We start from the raw sequence: 22929 nt of genomic DNA, 5'->3' as shown, positions 1-22929 counted from the left end.
CTGAACTAAACCCTGGCCCTCAAATTCATTTTAAATGGAGCTAGTGTATGTTGAACCTGGTAACATATATTTTGCCTCTTAATCCACTGGTACGCCTTTTATTTCCTTTTGTGGACATCATTAAAATTTAGGCAAGATTATAAATCCCAATAAAGTTAGCTCTAAGAAGAATTATCTTAGAATGATCAATGTGTTTGGTACTATGGCAGAATTTTCCTTAGACCACTGGTTAACAGGTATTTTGTATTTATTTGTTAAAGAAAATTGTCAAAATATTTTCAAGTTACCTATAAACTTTACTACTCTTTACAGATGTTTCAGTCTTTTTATATGCTTAATTTGCATTTTATTTATGTGGTTTAATTTTTAACTGGAATATGGCTTTTACTTGCGATATCAGGGTTTGTCACTCATTTATGAAACCTTTACAATTATAATGATAAATAATATTCAGTCACATCAGTGTACCATACTCTAAACCATCTTCCCACTGTTAGCAGACTGTGTCTAGTTCTTTGCTACTTCAGATATCATTACAGTGAAATATGTAGGCCATAATAATTTATTTCCCTGGGCTAAATTTATAAAATAATGAAGTCACAAGAAGGAATGTGGGGCTGGGGATTTAGCTTAGTAGTTCCACTGCCTGCCTCAAAAGCATAAGGTCCCAAGTTTGATCCCTGGTACAGCAAAAAAAAGAAAAGGAATGTGTTTTGTTTTGTGGAACACTTTATATTAATTAAAAAATCTTTAAACTACAAAACTTATATAGAAATAGTGTAAGAGTAGATTAGGTTAAAAAAAAGAATTTTCTGACCTCAGTCCTCTCCAAAATGAACCGTAGTGAGCCCTGAAGTAGACGTTAGCTAGACTAACAATAGATGGTTTGGATAGAGGTGATGGCGGCATGTGATGCAGTAACCAATGAAATAAGGTACTGGTTTATCTGAGTGACTTGTAAAATGGCATGCAAGCGGTTCTCTTCTTCTACAAGATGTTGAGGCGTCCAGTGTTGGTTTAATAGAGCATCTGGTTTGACAAAATGCAGTCTGCTGTACCAGATGTGTTAAGTGACATCCAGGCCCCCTGAGAGATCCCTGGAATTTTGTGGGCCCCGCTATCCCTATCCTGGGATTAAGAATCCTGGAAAGGCCCTTGTGGATAGGAGAATTGTCTGTCCCAGGCCCTTGAGAGATGGCCAGCCTTAGAAGACTGTGAGAGTAAACTGAGACAACTTTTCCAGCCTTGTGTGTCTGTCAACTGGGCGTCTGACTTTGCTTTTTAATCTGGATCTACAAACAAATCAAGTCTGTGGTCTTTTCCATTTGGGTCTGGAGTAGGACCCTGCAGCAAGGGGCCAGAACATAGGACTGCTAATTCCAAATGGTTGACTTCTTCCACGAGCCTGTAGAGTAAGGCAGCAGTGGTGTTCTCCCATGTGATGGTTTTATTGGCTTGTTTAGTCCTTTGTCTCTGAGGGAGGGGTCTGCTGTGCCCTGGCTCACTTATGCTGGCCTGATTCTCATTGGATGACTATAGCACTCTGCCTGCCAACCCTACCTCTTACCCCTATGTTCAGAGGGAAGGTGGACCTGACATGCATAGTGGATTTTGTCCTTCAGAGATGTTGCCGTCAGCCCTAGAATTCTGTTTATCGGTCTTGGACTCAGTCCATAGATTTTTTGGGGGGCAGGTACTGGGGATCAAACTCAGGGCCTTATCCTTTCAAGGCAGGCAGTGGAACCTCTGAGCTAAATCCCAGCCAATCCATAGATTTTTACTAAAAACAGGCAAACTAGAAATCTTTTAGTAAGTCACAGATCACTCTCACTGAGCTGGGTCTAGCTCCCTGGGTTGAGTTCCTCACTGACTGTGTGATCTAGTTTCTGATTTTACCACCAAGATTCTGTCTAGAACATCGGAAGGAACCTCAAGTGATAGCTGAACTTGGGATCCCTGTCCTCTGTCTGTCATGCTTTTCAGATATGACTTATACCTTGCTCCCAGAGCAAAATATGAATTTCAAACAAGCCATTGAAGATGTTTTGTTTTGTGTTACTTATTAATAAAATGAACTGTAAATATCATTAAACAGCAAGATGTACAAAATGTAGAACCTTAGACGCTAATTGCCTGAATTTCACATGATACTTTTGTTTCATTACCCAGGTCTCTTTAATAATTTATCCTCCAGCTATATTTCAGTTTTCTTTATCACTTTAACCATCTAATTCTTGTGTTTATACGTCTGCACATATACAAATGCAGTGTTTTAAAGGAAAATGTGGAGAGTGAGGCAAGAGGGTTATAAGTTTGAGACCATTGTGGGCAACACAGCAAGACTTCATTTCAAAAAAATTTCTTTCATATGCCTAAAGAATACACATATTATCCAGAATGCCTTGGACCCTGCCTGAAACTTTCAGCTGCTCTTGGCAGTTTCTGGGAAATTATTTAAACGTAGATTAAGAGCAGTTAATCAGCATGCAGATCCCACTTCTTAGATTAGTGTGGTATGTGCTAAAGCAGCAAAGAGGTAGCCCCATTGTGTGTGTGTATGTGTGTGTGTACACACATGTGCATGCATGTGTATGTCTGTGTGACAGTATGCAGAGTTTCACGATTGTTACCTTCATGCCTATTGAGGCAGATCGTATTCTGCCTTCAGTGTTTAGATTAACAAGTGAAACATGTATATAAATACTTCACGTTTTAGAATATGTGGAATTGTTGGATGAGAAGTGGAGAAATAGCCCCTTCAGTTGAAGGAGCTGTGGAAATTTAAGCCCCACATCTCAGGAGGCCATACTGAAGCACGAAGAAGACAGTAATTGTAAGTGGGTAATCTCCTTTATGGTGACACTAATTTGAGCCCCAGCTTAGACTACCAGTCATTTATCTTATGGTGCATTAACTGAAAAGAGACCTTATGATTATCTAAAAAAGGAAAGGCTAATGCCTGATACTTGCATCCCCATGCTTATAGTTTATGTGATCAGGATCCTAACAAGAGCGTGGTACATGCAGCAAGTGTCACTAATGTGTTTTATTTATAAGTACTCAGTCTTGTTTCGGTAGAAAAAACTTTATAGTGACTTAAAAAGATATAGAAAATGAAATTTAAAATTAGTAGGTGATTGGGACAGAGGGAAAATAACAAAGAGGAAATGAAAAAAGAAGATTGAGGTAGACTGTCTGGTATCAACATGGTGGGAATGGACCACTGATGTGGCCCCCAGGCAACCTAGGCAAACAAGGGTTTGTGATCAGATATATAGTTAACGGGGCTTTAAGATGAAGTGAGGGCTGGGGATTTATTTAGTTCAGTGGTGCTGCCGCCTGCCTCAAGTGTAAGGTCCTGAATTCGATCCCCAGTACCCCCCCAAAAAATGAAATGCGCTACTAACTCAGGAAAAGCCCAAGCGTTTGCTAGACGGGGCAGGTGGGCCAAGCTGTGAGCAGTGCACGGAGAGTGAGTTCGGCTGTAACAGTCACTGCTCGAGATTTAGCAGAGAGAGCTTCAGGCCATTATGGAAAAACGGAATGTGCTTGATGTCCCATTTTGCTAACTCCTAAATAGACTAAGCCACAGACTTCTGACTTCATTACTTTTTTCTTCTTTGTGGTATACAGTGTGTGATATTTCAAATGAAAATAGAACACAGACTTCTCAAAGTCTGCCTTAGAAATATGGTCCCTTGAGCTCTTGAGTTTTTGTGACTTTCTGTTGTGACAAGGATTATATTCACTAGATGGCAGTATCAACAGCCTTTTGGGAAGTTAAGTATGATCTTGATTCTCCAAGTACTGAAATGCATACAAGCTTGAAAACCATTTAATTGAGCACAGAGGCTCTTCTTTTCCACACCGTACACGAGGGTATTTTTCCATCCTTGGTCCCCTTTTGTTCAAGGCCAGGGAGAAAGTGCCACACACAGCGCTACAGCCGTTTCTGGATGGCACCAAGCAGCTCTTATTCACTCGGTGAGAATCTTCGAGCCGTGTGTTTGACTCTTGGTCTTTCAGGGGCTGTGGGGCTTCTGTGCTTCTTCTTTGGGAACTTTCAGGGCAAGAGTTGCAATCATTCGGGAACCAGCTGTGGGATAATGTTGTAGTGATAAGCTGCACAATTGTGTTTCAGTAAGTAGTGATAATTTTTAGACCCTCGGTGTCTGGTACATCTAGCATTAAAGCAGTGCAACCTGTTCAGGGAATGAAGCGGTTTTCTTTTTTCATGTAAGCTCTTTTCCCCATTTCTATCTTCATTATTTTCAAATCATAATAGGATTACATTAATGGTATTTGGTTGAATTTAGGACCTTTAGTGGGTCTTAGTACTTGAAAACTCCTGGAAAAACTGATCTTTGACCTACTCGTAGTGGTAATTTCTTATAGCAATGCTGATGGTGCTTTTAATGGGACGGTCTGTCTCTGTGTGGGACTGTTTTGTGTCTCACAGGTATTCTGCACCCATATCCCTCGCCCGTTAAAGGGCAGAAGTGACCTCAGACATGACTAACAGTAACACCCTGCACATTTCCACGGGCCTTAAGGGAGTGGCACTGCCACCCCCAGAGGTGGTAGAGTAATGGAGCCGTGGAATTTAATGCAAGTAGTATTTTAAAGAAATGTGTGTCAATCTACTTTATATATTTAAAATACCTCACACCTACAGCCCATCACCTGAAACTTCTACTCATCTGTATTGATGTATTTTGGTTCTGGTTAATTCTATGTAAACCCGGTTTTGTTGTTGTTTTGTTTTGTTTTGTTTTGGTACTGGGGATTGAATTTAGGATTTTGTGCATCAAAGCTGGTGGCAGAAACCCAGTTTTCACTTAGTACAAAATTGCAGGTGCGTACTTTTAGAATACACTTTTTATATGACCATGGCAAGTACTTTTCCTTCTGTTCCTTACTATCTGTTTAGCATCTTCTCAGGGTGGTCCATTCTCCTCCGCTCTACTCCCACTCCCCCCTTTTAAAATGACATTCTTTGAAAGTTCTAACCATTTATTTTGTCTTGTGTGAATATTAATGTCATTTTCTTGAGATTTAGAAAGACATTATACTTTAACTGAAACTGTTTAGGGAAAGAATTGTAATTTTGCCAATTTAGTTTTAGTCCCTGTGACATCATCATTTTTTCCTCCCATAAAAACTATCAGGAAGGAGGCAGTTTACCTAGGGTGGCTTGCATGCTCACATCCTGTTCATTTCTTAATTATGCTGGTTGAGGAGAGGAATGATCTTGTTTCTTCTCTCATTGTTTTTTCTCACTAGCCTAAAAACACCCATAAACTCACGGGCTGGAATTTAGGATTTCTCCTTGTTCTCATGGTACTCAGCACAGGGCTAGTTCCATATTGCTGCGTCCTTAATTACATAATTGAGACTTAGTTACATAATTGGTGCCTTCTCAATTTATTTTCCTCGTGTGGTCTTTGCATTAGTGCAGTTAACACTAACCTTTGGTTATAAGTGAGGTTGCCATACAGTATGTCCACCACATCAGAAACAGATCTTACGTATTCTATTTGATGTCTAGAGATAGAAGATAGTAGTAGAAGAGATGCAAAATGGCACCTCACCTAACTAAAGATCCATGAAGAATAAAAGAGAAATGAAGAAAACAATTGCTAAATCCCTTGAGAAATGCTTGCCTATTTCTGTTCCATGGTATGCCAAACTCTATAGGAATACCAACTTGTACATATTTTTCTGTACCTGAGCAGAAGCCATGTTCCTTCCCAGACAAAACCTAAGGAATGTCTTGGATGAAGGCCGCAACCATCGTACCAGTGTTATCTCGCCACCCAGCATCAGCCTGACCACACCCTAACTGACACTCAATAAAGAAGGGTTGTTTAATTCTGAAATGTATCAGTCAACAAGATACGAATCTATAGGGTTAGGTAAATTTAGGAAATTATTTAGGCTAGTAGTAGACTTTTAATTTTCATCCAACCCCTGTAACTACATCATTGCAAGGTATATCATGAGGACAAAAGTGAATCTATTTTCTGTAGTCATTTAGTGATTTATTTGGGTTTAGTTGATATTCTGTCTGGAGCAACTTGGGTGCTATCTTCATTTGATCATTTGAATAGACATTTTAAACATTGCCCAAATTACTATCAAACTGCATACCTCAGATCTTTATTTTAACCTACAGAATCTTTGTCATTTCTCCAAGCCACCAGTTAGCGTACAAGTTTCTTCTCTCGATACCCCATAAAAAGTTTTAGTTGATATTTACTTGATACTTACAAATTTCAGCATTGGAAGTTCTGAATACACTGCAGTGGTCCCTCAGTTAATGAGCTTAACTCATTCCACTATCCTGGAAAAGATGGCCACATTCATGTTTGTGTGGAGAAGGTGGCTGTGGTCATGTTCAGCCCCAATGCAGAGTTTGCAGACAATATCAGTCAAAATAGTAGTCATCCCTGCGTGACTCCAAATCTCAGTGGCTTTCAACAACAGAAAACAAAACTTCTCACTTTTGCTACCTGTCCACTGTGGGTTAGCTGCAGCTCTGCTGGCTGTTAACCTCCCATCTGTGGGTGGAGAACCTGTGCTTACATTGTTGCCTAGTGGCAGAGGTAAAAGAAGAGAGCAAGGTCAAATTTCATGCTTGCCTTCTTCCTGGGATGTTACATGACGTTTCTGCTAAAATTTTGAGTAAAAAGAAATCATATGGTTAAGCTGTTCTTGAAGTTATTTTACCCTGTTATTTTTTATGTTTATTTTCTGCAGCTCACCCGTATTGACTTGTATTTTTTCAGATCAAGACATTCATTGCTTTTGTGTTCAAAAGACAAACGGAAATGGCAGCATGTAGAAGAAAAGGCGGTAAATATCCAGTAACAACCTAGGTTTTCTTTCCTTTGTTAATTTTCTCAGAAAAGTCAGCCCTTGTTCACCTGCGTTTATCTCTTTAGTTTGAGAAGTATTTATTTTTGTTCCATGATCAAGAAAGTTGGGGGACCCTGAAACTAGTCTCTCACTAATCTTGAAGCCAGCCTGGCAGGCAGAGCCCTTGTCAGCTACTTAATGACGATAAGGACCCAGCTACTTGTCTTTCGCCTTTCTGTGAAGGGAGACACAAGCAGAATGGGCTGGCAGGAAAAGTTTCTTCCTGGGCTGATGTGTATTTTCCCACTGCCAACTTAGACAGGCTGATATCCTGCACCTCTCTTCCCTGGCGGAGACTCAGATCGGCAGGCCAGTTCCTGACAGGTACCTAAGTGCGCATTGATTACTTTCCTCTTTCCTGCTCATGTTTCTCACAGGGCTGGGCTCCACCTAAGATTTATCACTTTCATAAAGAAGAAAGCGTATTTATAGAGGGGAATGTCTTATGGAAAGAAGATGTGGGTAGAGTGGAGGATGAAATGAATCCTGGCTGTTGTCAGTCGCTAGTATTTATGGAACCACCCTCCGGATGCCAAGCTCATTGTGAGCAGTTATCAGAGAAATAAGTGCAACCCTCCTGCCTCCTACTGTAACCACCCTGTGGGCGAGGCATCATCCTGAAGATCATTTCTAATACCACTCTACCCATGGAATTCAGTTTTCTTTGGGCAATTAGCTGTATTCCTAGGAATAAAATACACCGATTAGACCCAGTGTAACGCAAAACTTCCCTTGTTGAGGAAAAAATAGTGTTCTAGAGATCTAGATCATATTTAAAAAGCACTTTTTAAAAAATCAAGAAATAGGTATCATCTCCCAGTTAAAATATTTACTAGTATATACTTCTAAAGTAAAAAGAGGGCCGAGGTTTTAGGTCAGTGGCACTGTGCCTGCCTGGCAAGCACAGTGTCTGAGTTCGATTCCCAGCATCCCCCTACCCCCCTGCAAAAATTAAAAATTAAAGTAAAAAGAAAGCATTAAAAAAAAATTCACTTCTAAGTGCCTGATTCACTGTTTTACAACACCAGAGGTATCAACTTTTAAAAATAATACCCAATGATTTTTTTTTTAAATGACAATGAATGCTAGAGCTTGCTCGATTTAAAAATGTCTCTTGCCACAGCATTCCACTTGGTCATATGCTGAGTTCAGTAAGAAAGGTCCTGCATGGTGGGTGCGGAGGCTGCCTTTCTTCTCTTGTCCTGGGCTTCCAACGTCTACCCTAAGGCGAGATTGCTTCCTCTCTGTTGTAACAAATATAATTTGCTGCGCTTGGTAGTTTGGTGCCTTAAAACTGCGAATCCATTGTGGAAGTGAAGACGTAAAGAATTATTGACTAAACTTTACCTATTTGAGTATCTTATGGCCCAAATTGTAAGAAAATTAAAACTGCTTTTAGATGTGGATTTAATGTTTTCTGAATTTAACTTTGCTGACTGTTGGTGAAAATCCACACCACATTTAGTAGGAGAACTGGACATTAAAAAGTGCGAGACTCTCTTTGGGGCTAGGGTAGCTTCTCCAGATCAGTTTTTTGTTTTTTGTTTTTTGTTTTAAAGCCCCCTTGTAGCTTCAGAGTCAATAATTGTCTTGAGTGGGGGAGATTTATGGTGCTTTTGAATTTTTAAGAGTACTCTTATTCATGCCTCCAGGTTAGTTGGTGTAAACATTACTTTTTAAGCCATATAATACTGAGAAAACACAGTATTTATATAGTTGGGTAGAGAGGGCGAGAGAACAGAATGGGAGTAAATCAAGGCTGTGGCATCAAGGACAAGCTGATTTTATAGTGACAAGTTACTTGATTGGGACAAGAACTTTACATGTCATTAGGTTTGCTTGGGACTAGTTGCCTTAAATTTTGAAAATGCATAGTTTTTTTTTCAAAGAGCGGACACATTAGTTCAAAATAGGTCTGCCATTTAAGATCATGTGAGCTACTACAATCATAATAACTTCGCAACATTCAGCAAGGGAAAAAAATATATGTGATGATCCATTAGTAATTTTACTTCACCTAACTACATAACACAGATTTTTCTCAGGTCTGCCTTACTATATTTTTAAAGGATTTCATATATAACATATTCCTATATTTAAATGTTGAAAGTTGTTGAAGCATTAAGAATTTGCTGTAGTTTCAAAATACCTTAAGTAGACTCTTATTTAGGTGGCATTGTTTTCTCCAAGTACATTTGGCCGGCCTCAGTTTTTTTCGTTGTATTATCAGTTGTCACGTTCAGGCCTAGGCAGGCCAGACATCTTTGTTCAGGCACACTGGTGTTTTCCCAAATGCTCCTCCTCCCTCTTACTCACTGTCCTTCACATCTCATTCTCTTCCCATTCTGTCTTGGAATGGGACATTAACTCTTTAATAGCCTATCAGCTAGAGCCTGACTTTGTGAACCAGTGTGTGCAACAACTAACTGCCTGAAAAGCAAAATGTGTCTGTGGCAGGATATAGCAGAGTGACTATGGTTATTAATACTTTACACAAGGGCCGGCGATTTAGCTCAGTGGTTCGGTGGCCTGCCTTGCAAGCGCAAGGTTCCAAGTTCAATCCCTGCTAACAAAAAAAAAAAAAAAAAAAAAAAAAAAATTAGCTACCAGGGTTGCAGAAAAACAGAAGCATCCTGAAGTTTGTATCAAGAAAGAACCCAATATCCCCTTTAAAAATGTAATTAAGAAAGATGTTTCCTTACCATAGCGTCAGTTTAAACTCATCTGTGAGTGAGAATAGGGGGCTTGCAGCTAGACAGGCCTCAGTTTAAAGCTTAAACCTTTCAGTAAGTCTACTTTATGCCCCTAGGCCATCTTTTTTGACATTTTAGTTCCTTAATTTCTAAATTGTAAGTGGCAGTGGAACCTGACATGAAACTCTGCTTGTGAGATTCTGTGGGTCTGGAATGTGCTCCACAGGTGTGCAGCCCGTGGGATTGTGAGTCCAGAGTGAACCCCAGGGCCTGCGCAGTCATCTTTGGCAGGAGACTTTCTGCAGAGAGCTCGAAGGGCCAGGTTGCCTCACAGAGGAAAAGACTGTTCCTGACATGAGAAAGATTTGTTGAAGCACATTTTTTAGTGTATTTTCCTAAGTCCTTATCACATAGGGCCTCCAGATAAGAACCACTAAGTATTTAGCTGTAAGCCAAAGATTGAGAATAGGAAATATTTAAATCTTTAGGAAATTGAGTCCAACAAAAATGCTGGCAAACAGCCTGCCTGAGGTAAAACAAACCTCGGGTCCAAGTTTCCCAGAAATACCGTGTAGGAACAAGGCAAACCTCAGACCTCCTTGTTTTTGTTTCACTTTGCCCTTTAATCCACAAGAAATGTGTGGGTTGGGTCCTCCGATGGTTATCGCTTTTAGAAATTGAGTATTTCTACATACCTTCTTGTGTAGGACTGTCTGGAAAAGACCACAACTTGTGGTCACTTTGTATAATTAGTGCTTTGGACCAGTTTATTCCTTGCCATGTTTGTTAACTGAAACAGCCCCCATAAAAATAGAGTTCCTCAAACATATTTAGAATAAAACGAATGAAACGTAGTTTCACTCCACCTCAGTCAAGCATGGACCTGTGCTCTAGAATGATCATCTCACAGTGTTTTGGCTTAGGGGTGATACTGTGTATTGGAAGACTGAAAGGTCAGGCCCCTTTGTAGTTCCCCTGTCTGCCTCAGTTCGTCTCCTGGGTTTAACCTGGTATCTACTACACCAAGAGATCATTCATTCAGATCATTCCTGCATTCCACTCAACTCTCTTTACCTCTCCTTTAATTTCTTGCATCCCAGGTGTACACACTGTTTCTCAGTCTCATTTCCCTGCTTATTCCTTTTGTTGTGTGCAGCTGGTTTTGCCTTTATTAATCTGTCTTTAGCTGATTTCTTCTTTCCTTAGCTTCCTCTGTTTCCCAGCCCATAATGAAGGTTGAGCCACAGAGAGTGAACTGCACTGACCACTATTCCTTAAACGTTTTCATCCTTAAATATCTGGAAGCAGAAGTGTGAGGTAGAGACTGTGCCTTAGTTCTTCCTGCCCTGTTGTTTATTTCATAGTTAGGTCCCCCGCCCCAGGGCATGTGAAAGGGAAGGTCAGGGCCTGCAAGAACCTAAGTCTCCATTCCCTCCTGCTCTCCTTCCTGAACAACAGCGGCCTGTCAGTGTCTTCACTGCTACTCAAGGCTTGGCATGGAAGCCCTTCTCTTCGGCCCCAGTTATGCCCAGCCATGTGCCTTCTGTCCCTTTTCATGCCAGGCATTGTGCTTGGCAAGGGTCTTGTTTCCCATCTGTCCCTGTTAATGAGCTTGACCCAAAGATACCAAGATGTTCCAGGCAACCTAGACATGTGTCTCTTCTCCCCACGGTGCCCCTAGTTGCTGCCGGTCGTCCTTGCCCGTAATCAACAGCCCTCTCATGTGGAAGCCCACGTCCTCTACACTGTCAGCTCCCACTGTGACATTTCCTCCTGTGGTCTCCCTTCGGTCTGTTGTGAAAACATCTGTGTCGCTTACCTTTCGGTTTTGTTGTTGTGAGTTTCAAGGAGGCCAAGAGTGCACTGTGAGAACGATGTGCTTTTTAAAGCATGAATACATTCTGTCCTGGATGTATTCTGATGGATTTTTTTTTGTGTGTTTTTTTCTTCCCCATCTATTTTCAGCAACAGTGGTAACCAGTCCTTAGGAATTTGGGACCAAAGAGGGCTGATGCTAGATTTTGGCAGTATTTATTTAGTTACTTGATAGGGATTTATGAAGGGCTGGACTTATGTACAGACCTCTTTTAAGTAAAATTTAAGAAATTAGAAAACTAAAACTAGAAAACTAAAGGAACATTCAGAATACGTGAAGAATAAATATAAGTATCTTATTAGGACAGTGCTCTTTTAGTATACAGAACACTTTAAAATATATTTACTTGTTTTATTTCATCAGTAAGCCTAGAGAAGATATTTTCTCCTCTTTAACAGTAAGAATTGAAGCAGAGGATGCTTTTCACTTGACCCTAAATCAGAAAATGAGAGGGTCACAACTATAGCCCACACCCAGCCTTTTTGTCCGTGATCTGCTCTTGGCTGCGGAGTCCTCAATGGCTCTGCCCCTGTCCCACGTCCTGTTGTGGCCTTCTGTGGGTCACCTTTTGGATCCTTGCCTGATTTTTGGACTTGGGTTTCTATCTTGACCTCTTTCTGATTTTTATATTTATAACTCCCTGCTCTGAATAACTTATGGTGACTTCACAATGGGTGAAGATTCCTGTATTTATTTCTGTTCCCATTGCACCTGTTTTTATGCATTAATGTATGTAAAAGATGCATCTCATAGTTCCCATGGAGTCTATTTCTTTCTGATACTGGGTACTGTAAACCTAGGATCAGAGTTCTTCCTGATGGTCTTTGGGCCTCACTGGTGGTGCAGCTTCAGAATGCAATCCCTGGTGAGAAGTGGTTCATGGATCAAGTCCTTGAGAGAGACCCCTCTCCCTCCACTTGCCAGGTTGACATATAGCCTCCTTGTGATCCTTATTTACAGGGTGGGTTGATTTCTTTGTGACCTTTTAGTGCTCTGGCTTCCTGGGGAACTGCCCTGCTAAAGTCCCAATTTCAAATGTGCTTTTGCTTTCTTAGTTGTTACATAAAACAAATAGATGTGCTAAAATATGGTTATGTTTGGTGAGTAGCTCCGGACCTTTCCCAGTGTTACTAGCTTAGCCCTTGCTGACTACAGGAAAATAAGTGGGCCTCCCTTCCCTAGGTGGCAGTTGGGCTCGTTTACCTGCTAAGACAAAGGGCGAAGTGATTCCCCATTCATTCACTCTTTTCCCAGCCCCAGTGGCTGCTGCCTAGCTTGGTTTCTTGTTGGTTGCACACACGCAACAGAAATACAATGTTAATAAATATTTCTGCATGTAATGGAGAAAGAAGCTGTTAAAACGGTCATTTGCCATCTGCTCAGATGAGTTACCGGGAAAAACAATGACATTTTCTGATTCAGTAACTTAACTATTCTCCAGCCTCCTGGAAGGCATATCATGGGCAAACACATTATAAATGTCCAAGGAAATGTCCTTAAAGAAAAACATTGATCTCTAAAAGCAAATGTACATAACAAGTGATACTTCATTCTCCCTTCTCCACTTGAAGATCGTGAACAGTTCAGTTCCATAGCTTCTCAGTTGTAATCTGCTCTGCAGACACAAGGGGATAATAATACCTCACGTACTTATAGCCGGAGAATAAATATAATGAAGTGGAGGGAGAAATTAGGCTAATAGCTTCTTGGTTGGTGATTCAGGGAGAGGATAGTGGCAGTAAGACAGTTGGCGATAATTTGCTGAGGGCCTATGTGTCAGGCACTTTACTACGCACTTTGCATACATCAGCTCATCTGTAAGTGGAATCTGAGTGCTTAGTTTAAGAACAAAGGATGAGAAGAGTAAAAGATAATAAAAGTGTGGATGCAGTTCAGATAGAAAATGAGAGAGACTACAGAAGATTTAGTCAAAATGTGTGTGTGTGTGTTTCAAGTGTGGCCATGCACACCTGTAATCCTAGCACCCTGGGAGGCTGAGGCAGAAGTATAAAAAGTTCGAGCGCAGCCCAGGCAACTTAGTGACTTAGCAAGGCCCTTTCTCAAAAGAAATTCTCAAAATAAAAGAATTTTTTTAAGGAATGGAGATGTAGCCCAGTGAGAAGGCCCTAGGTTCAAACCCTAGTACTACTCCCTCCGTAAAAAAAACTTCTGGTTGTTGAAGATCAAGAAAAACGACAAAGTGAGAGTATCACTGGTTGGTAGGCAGAAATGTCTCCCATAAGGAGTTGTAGGAATGACTTGTATGTTTTGTTGCTGCTGTTCAGAGTTAGTTTCTGTTCAGTGTTAATGTTTTGCATCACGCCCGTCTACACATATATTTGCCTTTGAGACAAAGAGCCTGAACTTACAAGTTGAGTTGGAAGTTGGTCAGATATACAGTGCAGCCTCTGCCCAGCAAACAGTAGCCTGTGTGAATTGAGGGATTTACGAGATGGAATGCTGTACAGACTCCTTAGCACCCAACCCTTTTGGGGCTTCCCTTTAGAGAAGGTCTGTACAGTATCTCGCCTCAAGATTCATGACTTCTTTCCTCTCCACGAGGAACAGCAACCCTACCCTCAGGCTCCCTCCTCCCACACTCTTCAAGGCTGTTTGCCTCACCTCAATTGCAGGTCTCCCTCTCTAGGCCATTCCTACTCTACCCACCCCATGGAACGACCTCTCTGGGTTGCCTCTCTTCTTCCTTTGCGCAAGTCATTTTCCTTGTCTTAGCCAGAGTAGTAATTTCCAAAAACTAACACAATCCTAAGCTTAAGAATCTTGCAGTGACTCCTTATGCTTTAAAAATCAAATTCAAACTCTGTAGATGGGCATACAAAGCCCTTAGGTCACCCAGCCTTTGTACATTTACTTTCCTGTTACTCCCTTATACGCCCCCCAACCTGTGGTCTCTGCTTTGCTTCTGTCTTTGAAGACTGTGCTTCCTCCCCCTAGGGTCAGCTTACTCATCATTAAGGCTCACTTCAGTGGTGTTGTCCTTGCATGGTCCTTTACCCATATCCCGGGCCTTGGTTCTCTGTTGCGCTTCTATGGTTCAGGAACTTTCAGCTCACACCAGTAGAGCAAGTACTTAAATTACAGTGTGTCTAGTCACGTCCTTCTCCTCCCTCAGTGCTCCATGAGTAGAGGCTCTGTCATTAGTTCTGTCTTCCTAGCCTAGTGTGTGCACCCTGTGTAGATCTAAATAGTCACTTAACAAAATTTGAATGAAAAGGTAGTGATATTTGACCTTGAATTTGAATATCATTTGGCATTTGGTAGATAGTAGCAGTAATCTTCTATAGAAGTAGGGATACATATGTATTTTTTTAATATCAGATATTGGCAGTCAGCTTTTCTAGGCTTTCTTGGACAAATATATTACTGAAATTTTGATGTTTGGGATGATACATCCAAGCCACGTAATTATTTGATAGGCTCCCCACCTTGGGGCCTAAGAGAAGAGGTTAAAGGAATAAATGGTTTAGTAATTATATTGTTAATCTTAAAATGAAAGTTGAATGGAAAGTACTTTTAAAAACTGGTTAGAGAAGATAATTATTGAGAGCATGAAGAGGATAATTTTTTAATTACTATAACTGGTGCAGGTGGAGGTTTCATGCAAAATAAAGCAGCTTGTAATTTTGTTTTTTACAACTTCTGTCATATGCTGGTTTAGCAACCTTCAAGGCACAAGGCTAGGCCTACCTTTTGATGGGGCCTTTAAAATTGATTGCGTAGCTGCAACTTGGCCTCTGTGTGAGAGGGGGCAGGGCATTTCCATTCCAGTGGGCTACTGGAGGATTTCTAATTGATTATCAGGAGGAAAGTGCCTAGGGCCTTATCTGAAAGTGAATGTGGGTGTTTTAGCAAAGCAAAAGGCAGAGGTGGCATAGCTCTTTCCTTCACATCTTGGGAGATGTTACTGTTTTGTGCCCAGTCCCGTTGTTTTTCTACACCACACTTTTTGTGTCCTGTAAGATTATGGGTTTATTTCATTCTTTTATTTTTTTTTGGTACCGGAGATCGAACTCTGGACGTTGCACTTGCAAAGCAGGCTGCGGAACCACTGAGCTAAATCCCCGGCCCTCGGTAAGATTGTGGGTTAAAACTTTTCATGAACTATTAATAAATCCACAACCCTTCTTACGCTGCTGAGGTTACTTGCGGTAGCACTAGTTCTTATCACAGGAGTCCTACTTAATAAAGTCTGTTTATCCATAACACAAAATCCAGATTCCTGAATTTAGCCTTTTAGGCACTCAAAAATTCATACTTATTTTCCATTCTTAACATTTGAATGTGTATTAGATGCATGTAAAAAATGCAAGAAAATCTTAGTGCAAATTCCCTTCCACAATAAGGATAATCTTTTCATAAATGAAGTGCAGAGAGCAGCTTTGAAGTTAACTGATTCAGTGGCTCCTGATACCGTTTCTCTGCCATCCTGCACATGCTGGTGCGTCCCCAGATGGACTCTGCAGAGAGGCGGAGTGGCAGGAAAAGTAACAGGTGTCACATCCGAGATGGGCATCTGGTGTTTCTTCTTAAGCATGAGGAAGTCACCCCCCAGAGGGCTGTCTCCTTATACCTCGTTAACCAGAACCGTGTCACTTGGCCTTTCCTAAACCAGCACTGATGGGGGAATCACGTTTCTATGGCAACCAACCATTGTGGTCTCTTTACAATGCCTTGCAAAGCCTTATGCCTGCCCATCACCAAACTTCCTTTCTGCCCCTTGCAGACCCTGGGCACCTCCCAGGTCCTAACTCCAGTTCTCTCTGCTATATAAATCTTTCCTTACCAGCTGCTTGTTCTGTCCTTTGGCACTGGTGTAAAGCTCACACCTTTCCAGTGCATTGTAAGGTCTTTCAGGGCGTGTCTGTGTTTTTTCTCTGTTTGCTTGTATACTTTTCAGAGAACCCTGATTAGTATTTGCAAAATTTTTCTCCAAAATTTTAAGACTAATAGAATCTGAAGAAGAAAATGTTCACAGTAAGACTCTTCTTGAGTTCAGGCTAGTTCATTAAATAGAATAATAGTGATCTCTTTCCATTATTAGAATATTAATAATTCCATAATAATGGAATGAGAAAAAGTAAATGTGGCATTCCCAGTTTATTCATATTCTTTCTTTGTCCACCCACTCACATTCCTTTTTATGTCTTTCTAAAATACCGTGAACTAATTTTCTGCACAGAAAATACGAGCTTTAGTTTTTTAAATTTTCACTTTTTTTCTGATATTCTCAGTTAAGTGTTTATTCACCAAGATTATTGGGGGAGTATTTTTTGAAATATACCAATATAAGTCCCATTTCAGGACTTGGTGTTGCTTGGTCTGGAGAAGGACCCAGTCTATATTCATAAAAGTTCACCAAGCCATTCTGATGGGCAGCCTGGCTGAGGGCTCTGCTCTTTCGTTTCCGTATGAAACCCTTCTTGTGGGGAATTATCAGAATAATTACTAAATTTTCAGTATCTGTGTCCAGACAGTTGTCATTGTGAGTTTGATAGCTAACCATCCACCTTCCCCTTTTCTGTTTCCCTAACATGGATTATAAAGATCTCAATTTTCTTCTCCCCACAGAAATACGAAAGCATAGAGGCTCAGTCAGTTCCGATCTGCAGGGTAGTTATTGCCTGGATCCTGAAAGTTACTTGTCAGTCTGGTGCTTGGTAGGCATGCCATTCTGAATACCTTTACACAATCTAGGTCCAGAAGGCCAACTTCCTTCTTGAGCCTTTTACCAGCAGCTTTAGAGCTTGCTGCCCCTCATCTGGTCCTGTGTTGAGAGCTGTGCACCCTTCAGGATACAGTATTTTCTGTTTTCTCTTGTACCACCTCACCCCACCCACCCCAACCCCGACAATTTTAACTCTATTCTACTTCTCCAACAACTCTTTCACTTCGGCTGTGTCAGAAATCCGTGCTTTCCGGACGGGGACTTAGCTCAGCGGTTCGGTGGCCTGCCTGGCAAGCGCAAGGACCCAAGTTCAATCCCCGGTACCAAAAAAAAAAAAATTTTTTTTTTTATTTACCATATGACTCACCAGTTACATTCCTGTGCATTTATTCTAGAGAAATGAAACATTTGTCTGCATAAAAACTTGTACAAAATCATTCATAGCAGCTTTATTTGTAACAGTTAAAAACTGGAAACAAAATGTCCTACAACAAAAAATGATTAAACTCTTCTAGTTCTAGAATTTTTTTTCTTTCTTTTTGGTACCGGGGATTGAATTCGGGCCCTTGCACTTGCAAGGCAGGAAGCAGAATCACTGAGCTAAATCCCAGCCCTTTCTTTCTTTCTTGAGGTACTGAAGAATGAACCTAGGGCCTTTTCACTGGGCTATATCCCCAACCCTTTGTATTTTTATTTTGAGACAGGGTCTCACTAAACTGCCGAGGCTGGATTTGAACTTGCAGTCCTCCTGCCTCTATCTCCCAGAGCGCTGGAATCATAAGCAGATGCAGTCATACCTGACTGGAATGCAACTTCATGACAAAAAAAGAATAAGCTATTCATACATACAGCAACTTGGATGGATCTCAAGAAATTATACCACGTTTAAAAGAAAAAAGAAAGCCAACCTGAAAAGATCACATAACATTCCCAAAACACATAACATTCTCAAAACCCAGTACCATTGCTGATTTTAAAAATTCTGTGTCAAAAGCTAATATTTTTAATGACAAAATCAAATGCTAGTAAGTATGCAGAGATATTGTAAAATCATTTATTGGTAGGGGAATGTAGAATGGTATAGCCACTCTAAGAATTGTTTGGCAGTTTCTTAACTTTCATAAAAATGTTTTATCAGAGTACAGGTAGAGCTCAGTGGTAGAATACTTGCCTAGCGTGTCCAAGGCCCCATGTTCGGTCGCCTGCCTTGCAAGCGCAAGGACCCGAGTTCAATCCCTGGTACCAAAAAAAAAAAAAAAAAAGAAAGCCGTGCTTTTCTCAACCCCATTCTTTTTTTTCAACTTTGCTTTTCCCAGGTCTTTTGTTTCCTTTATGAATACTTCCAAATATTCTTATCTGTTGACAATAAAGATGTAAAAGCTTTTGTGTGAGCATTTGTTGAATGTTCATTATTTTCTTTGGCCTTTCATTGTCTCTAACAATACTCGTTTTAAGAACTGGAGGGCAGGTTGGTACTTAGGTAGCCCATTTTGTAGAGTGCACCATTCATGTGGGTTACTAATGATGACTAATGTCTGGTGTCATACGTGAGTTTCTTACAGCAGAGGTCCTTACACTGCAGCAGGCTTCACAATCCTGCAGTGTTTGTTCAAACACAGATTGCTGGGCCCTGCCCCCAGGGCTTTCTGACTCACCAGGTCTGGGTGAGTCTTGGGAATTTACAGTCCCTGGTCATGATAATGCTGTTTATCTGGCAACCACACTTTTAGAAGCACTGTCCTCCGACCAAGAAACAACCTAGGGACAAGTGCCTTTTTTTTTTGCCCAGGTTAAATACTTGTTAATATATTTAGAATTTTTTTAGTTAGGTACTTTGCAGATACTTTCCCTAGTAGTAAGTACTCAGGGTTTTCCATGTGATGTCCATAATATAGCATAGATTTTAAAAGGAACTCCTTAAGTTGGGGCAGAAGAAAAATTGCCTTAAGCATGAGAAATGTCAATATTTTTACGTCAGAAGTCCAGAAAGCGAGTTTTTGGGTCGATTATGTGATAATTATGGCAATGATGTCACCAGAGACCTTGGTTACTGTGACTCCACCCTGCTATCCTCCTGTGCTTGTGTATCCTCAGATTAGCTCTCTGTGGTTGCAGAATGGCTGTGCAAGTGCCAATTATCACATCTAGATACTCTTTTTTTCAGCGTCGTAGCTTATGTAGTTTTAGCAACCATTGGGGACGTCGAAGTTCTAGACGGTCACTGAAAGACGAGTTAATTCACGTAGGCATTCTTCCTGACTAGCAGCAGGTTCACAGATTGCTTATCCAAGATGTCTACTCTCATGATTCTCTCTCCACCTACTCCATAAATATTGAAGCCTTGCATCAGTTTCACAAACATCTTAATACATTCAGGGGTACATCACAGAATCTTAGTTCCAAGGGTTTTTTTGTTTTCGTTTTTAGCCAGGTCAGTAAGAAAGTTACTTCTACCATTGTCTGGAATTCTGCGGCTGGTCCGAATGGCGACGTGAAACAGTAGATGGGCTCGCCATTTGTGTCGCAGGCTAGTTGAAAACAGGAGTCAACTGACAGGAATAGGCAGTGAGTTCATTGGCTTGAGTTCCCTGCATTTCTGCTCCAGGGAGCCAACAAAGCTTGCTGGGCTGAAGTCTCACTTGAACCCTGCGAGCTACTTCCTGCCTTCTCTTCCTGTACCTTCTCTGAGGTTTTGTTCACATGGTTATCATCGTGACTTTTATGATGGAATCTGTAACTTGTCCCCCTCTGCTGGGTCAGGGATATTCTTTTTTTTTTTTTTTTTTTCCTCAATGAGTTTATTGGTACATTTTAGGTATACAGAACAGTTACATTCATTATTGGGATCTTGTACCTTTACATGACAGGACTTGGTTCTCATTTTTTCCCCTTGTCCCTGCCCTCCCTTCACCTCCTCCTCCGCTTCCCATTTACAAACAGTTTATTTCATTTTTTTCATTTTCTCCTATTTTTTCTTGTCCCTTATTACCTATCCCCTACCCTTCCCACTTTCCCTACACCTTTAGCCCTTTTCTTCCTATTTCACATTGACAATTATCTCATTAGGATCTTGTGTACTATTATAGTTTATTCACACCAGAGAAACTATTTGGTATTTATACACATGTGACTTATTTATTTCACTTAGGAGTGTTATCACAATATGTATCCATTTTCCTATGAATGAATCTAATTTCTCATTCTTTATGGCTGAGAAGTATTCCATTTCAGGGATATTCTTTTCAGTTCAAAAAACCATGTACATAGAATCTCTGATAAATCTGTTTCTTGGGCGTGGGATTACAATTGGGCATGGTACCAGCTGTATAAAGTGTCTCGGTGTGTCCTGTCAGAGGCAGAATATTTGGCAAATATTGGTTCTTTGCTATCAGATTCTGGGCAAGCCTTGAGTTATCCATTCTTTTGAGGCAAAGTGACCTTTTTGTGTTTCACAACCTTGTTAATTTTGATTTCTGGTGAATTAGCTCTTGGTTCCTTATAATTATCTTGTGTAGATTCCTCTGATCCTCCAATCACTTTAGGTATTGCAGTCCCCTCTTCTGACTCTTCCAGGGTAATTCTCTCTACCCCTAAGTTTCACCATGTTGTTTCCAGGAACAGACAGGTGAGGGGACATCAGCCTTGTTCACAGCTTACTGGCCATTTACTCCTTTTAACCTAAATCTTTGCCAATTGGATAGAAATACATTAATTTTTGTATTTTAATACATTTGCTTAAAGAAAATCAGTGACTTAGAAGATTTATAAAATGCATAGTACAAACACACACACATACTTTTAATGAAGTCTTACATTCCTATAGGATCCTCATAAAAACACTCTTAAAATAAGCTTTTCTCCACAAATCTAATGGTAAACACTGCTTCACTCAACGGCTATCTTCAAAGGTGTTATTTCACATTTGCTAGGATTACATTCTACCCTATTTCACTTAAAGCTCCCCTTTAATTTTCTCTTTCTTACTGGTGGTAATCAGCATATCAAAAGCCTGCTTTCTTCCACCTGTAGATTTGATCTTGGGTGGTTTCCCAAATAGTACTACACCTTTCTGCCCTCTGTCTCAAGCTCTAAATTAGTCTCTTCGTTTGGGCTCCTATAACAAAAATAACAAAAATCCCATTGGCTGGGTAATTTATAAACAGCCTAAATGTATTGCTCACTGTTCTAGAGGCTGGGAAGTATAAGAGGAAAGCACCAGCAGATTAGTGTGTGGAAGGGCCTTGCCTGTTCCTACTGGATGGTGTCTTCTCTCTCCTCACATGGTGGAAAGATAGAAAGCACAACCTGCTATCTCAAGCCCTTCTATAAGGGCCGAATCCCATTCATGACAGTGGAGCCCCAGATAAAATCTTTTTAAAACAGTACTGACTGTTGAATCCAGCTCATTGCACGGAACTACATCCTCAGCCCCTCCCCCTTTATTTAGACGGAGTTTTGCTAAGTTACTAAATTGCCCAGGTTGAGTTCAGACTTGCAGCCCATGCTTCCCATAGGGCCGAATCCCATTCATGACAGTGGAGCCCCAGATAAAATCTTTTTAAAACAGTACTGACTGTTGAATCCAGCTCATTGCACGGAACTACATCCTCAGCCCCTCCCCCTTTATTTAGACGGAGTTTTGCTAAGTTACTAAATTGCCCAGGTTGAGTTCAGACTTGCAGCCCTCATGCTTCACATCCAAAGTAGGAGGAAAGGCTCAGATCTCTCTGTCTTTTTTTTGGGGGGGGGCGGTACCAGAGATCGAACTCAGTACCTTGTACTTGTGAGGCAGATGCGGTACCACTAAGCTAAATCCCCAGCCTTCAGATCTTCTCTTAATACTGTCACCTTGGAAGTTAAGTTTAGCTTATGGATCTCTGAGGGGCAGGGCACAAACTTTCACACCACACCAGTCTCCCATATTTCACTGTGCACAGCCTGTTTTCTGGATAACTCCACATGTGAGTTGGGGACCTAAAATCCCTCATCTCTAATCCTTTGCTTCATGAAACTGAAGATTCATGGCTGTTCATTGTCATTGTGTTTAGGCAGAGATAGTCATTCTGCGTGGAAACTCCTTTTTTGAGTACACATTGGCATTTAAAAATGTCTGCCTGGGTTATAAAGAAATTTTTAAAAGTAGTGCTAAATTTTAATGTCAGTTTTTAACATACGTTGCCAAGAGCCATGTTGATCGGGCATACCGATTTTCCATTTACCATCCGTGAAACTTCAAGCTTGAAAAATGCGATTCTCTGCTGAAAAGATCTCTGTCATGGGGGGAAATCAATCTAAGAAACCGTTGTTCTCATGGAAGTTACGGTTAATGCCCTTACATGTGTACAGCATGTCAGAAGGCAATCAGATCTTGCTCCTTTCTATATTTATACTTTGTCTCCATCAGATAAACAGACAAAAGTCTTTCGCCTAATTGTTGTTTCCTGTGTTAGAATTCTCCTTATCAAGATACGTGCTTCTGTCATGGAGGTAAAGTAGAACATCCATCTTGGTAATGCTCCCTGTTTCTTAGTACCTTGAATACCCTTTCCAGGAGATGGATTTGTTTTACAGAATGTCTGGGAATTTCATCTCCATCACCATCAACAACACAGAAATGTGACTGTTCACAAAATTCAGGATTTATGTTAGACAATCGAGATTCTCAATAATTTTAGGGCACATGCACTCCACTCAGGAACTTGGGGCAGAGGTGTCCTCCAGTTCTGACCTTAGGGAGGCTTAGTTTGTGCTGTGGT

At 40.8% G+C, this 22929-nt stretch overlaps 1 protein-coding gene across 5 annotated transcripts in view; it reads left to right on the top strand.

Annotated features, from left to right (window-relative positions):
* Nucleotides 1–22929, top strand: part of Kank1 (KN motif and ankyrin repeat domains 1) — a 111568-nt gene that overhangs the window by 5662 nt on the left and 82977 nt on the right. Inside the window, exon 2 of one of the 5 annotated variants that reach the window (XM_010640129.3) lies at nt 6789–6855. The exons of the other annotated variants lie outside the window; for them this stretch is intronic. The gene's annotated coding sequence lies outside the window, so the exon portion shown is untranslated. The remainder of the gene's footprint in view (nt 1–6788; nt 6856–22929) is intronic. 5 annotated transcript variants of the gene reach the window in all.

The sequence above is a fragment of the Fukomys damarensis genome, unplaced genomic scaffold (genome assembly GCF_012274545.1).
Source record: "Fukomys damarensis isolate Sample0158 unplaced genomic scaffold, DMR_v1.0_HiC HiC_scaffold_31, whole genome shotgun sequence".
Classification (NCBI taxonomy): domain Eukaryota; kingdom Metazoa; phylum Chordata; class Mammalia; order Rodentia; family Bathyergidae; genus Fukomys; species Fukomys damarensis.
Note: the sequence above shows the minus strand (reverse complement) of the source record. Positions and strands in the feature narration are given on the sequence as shown.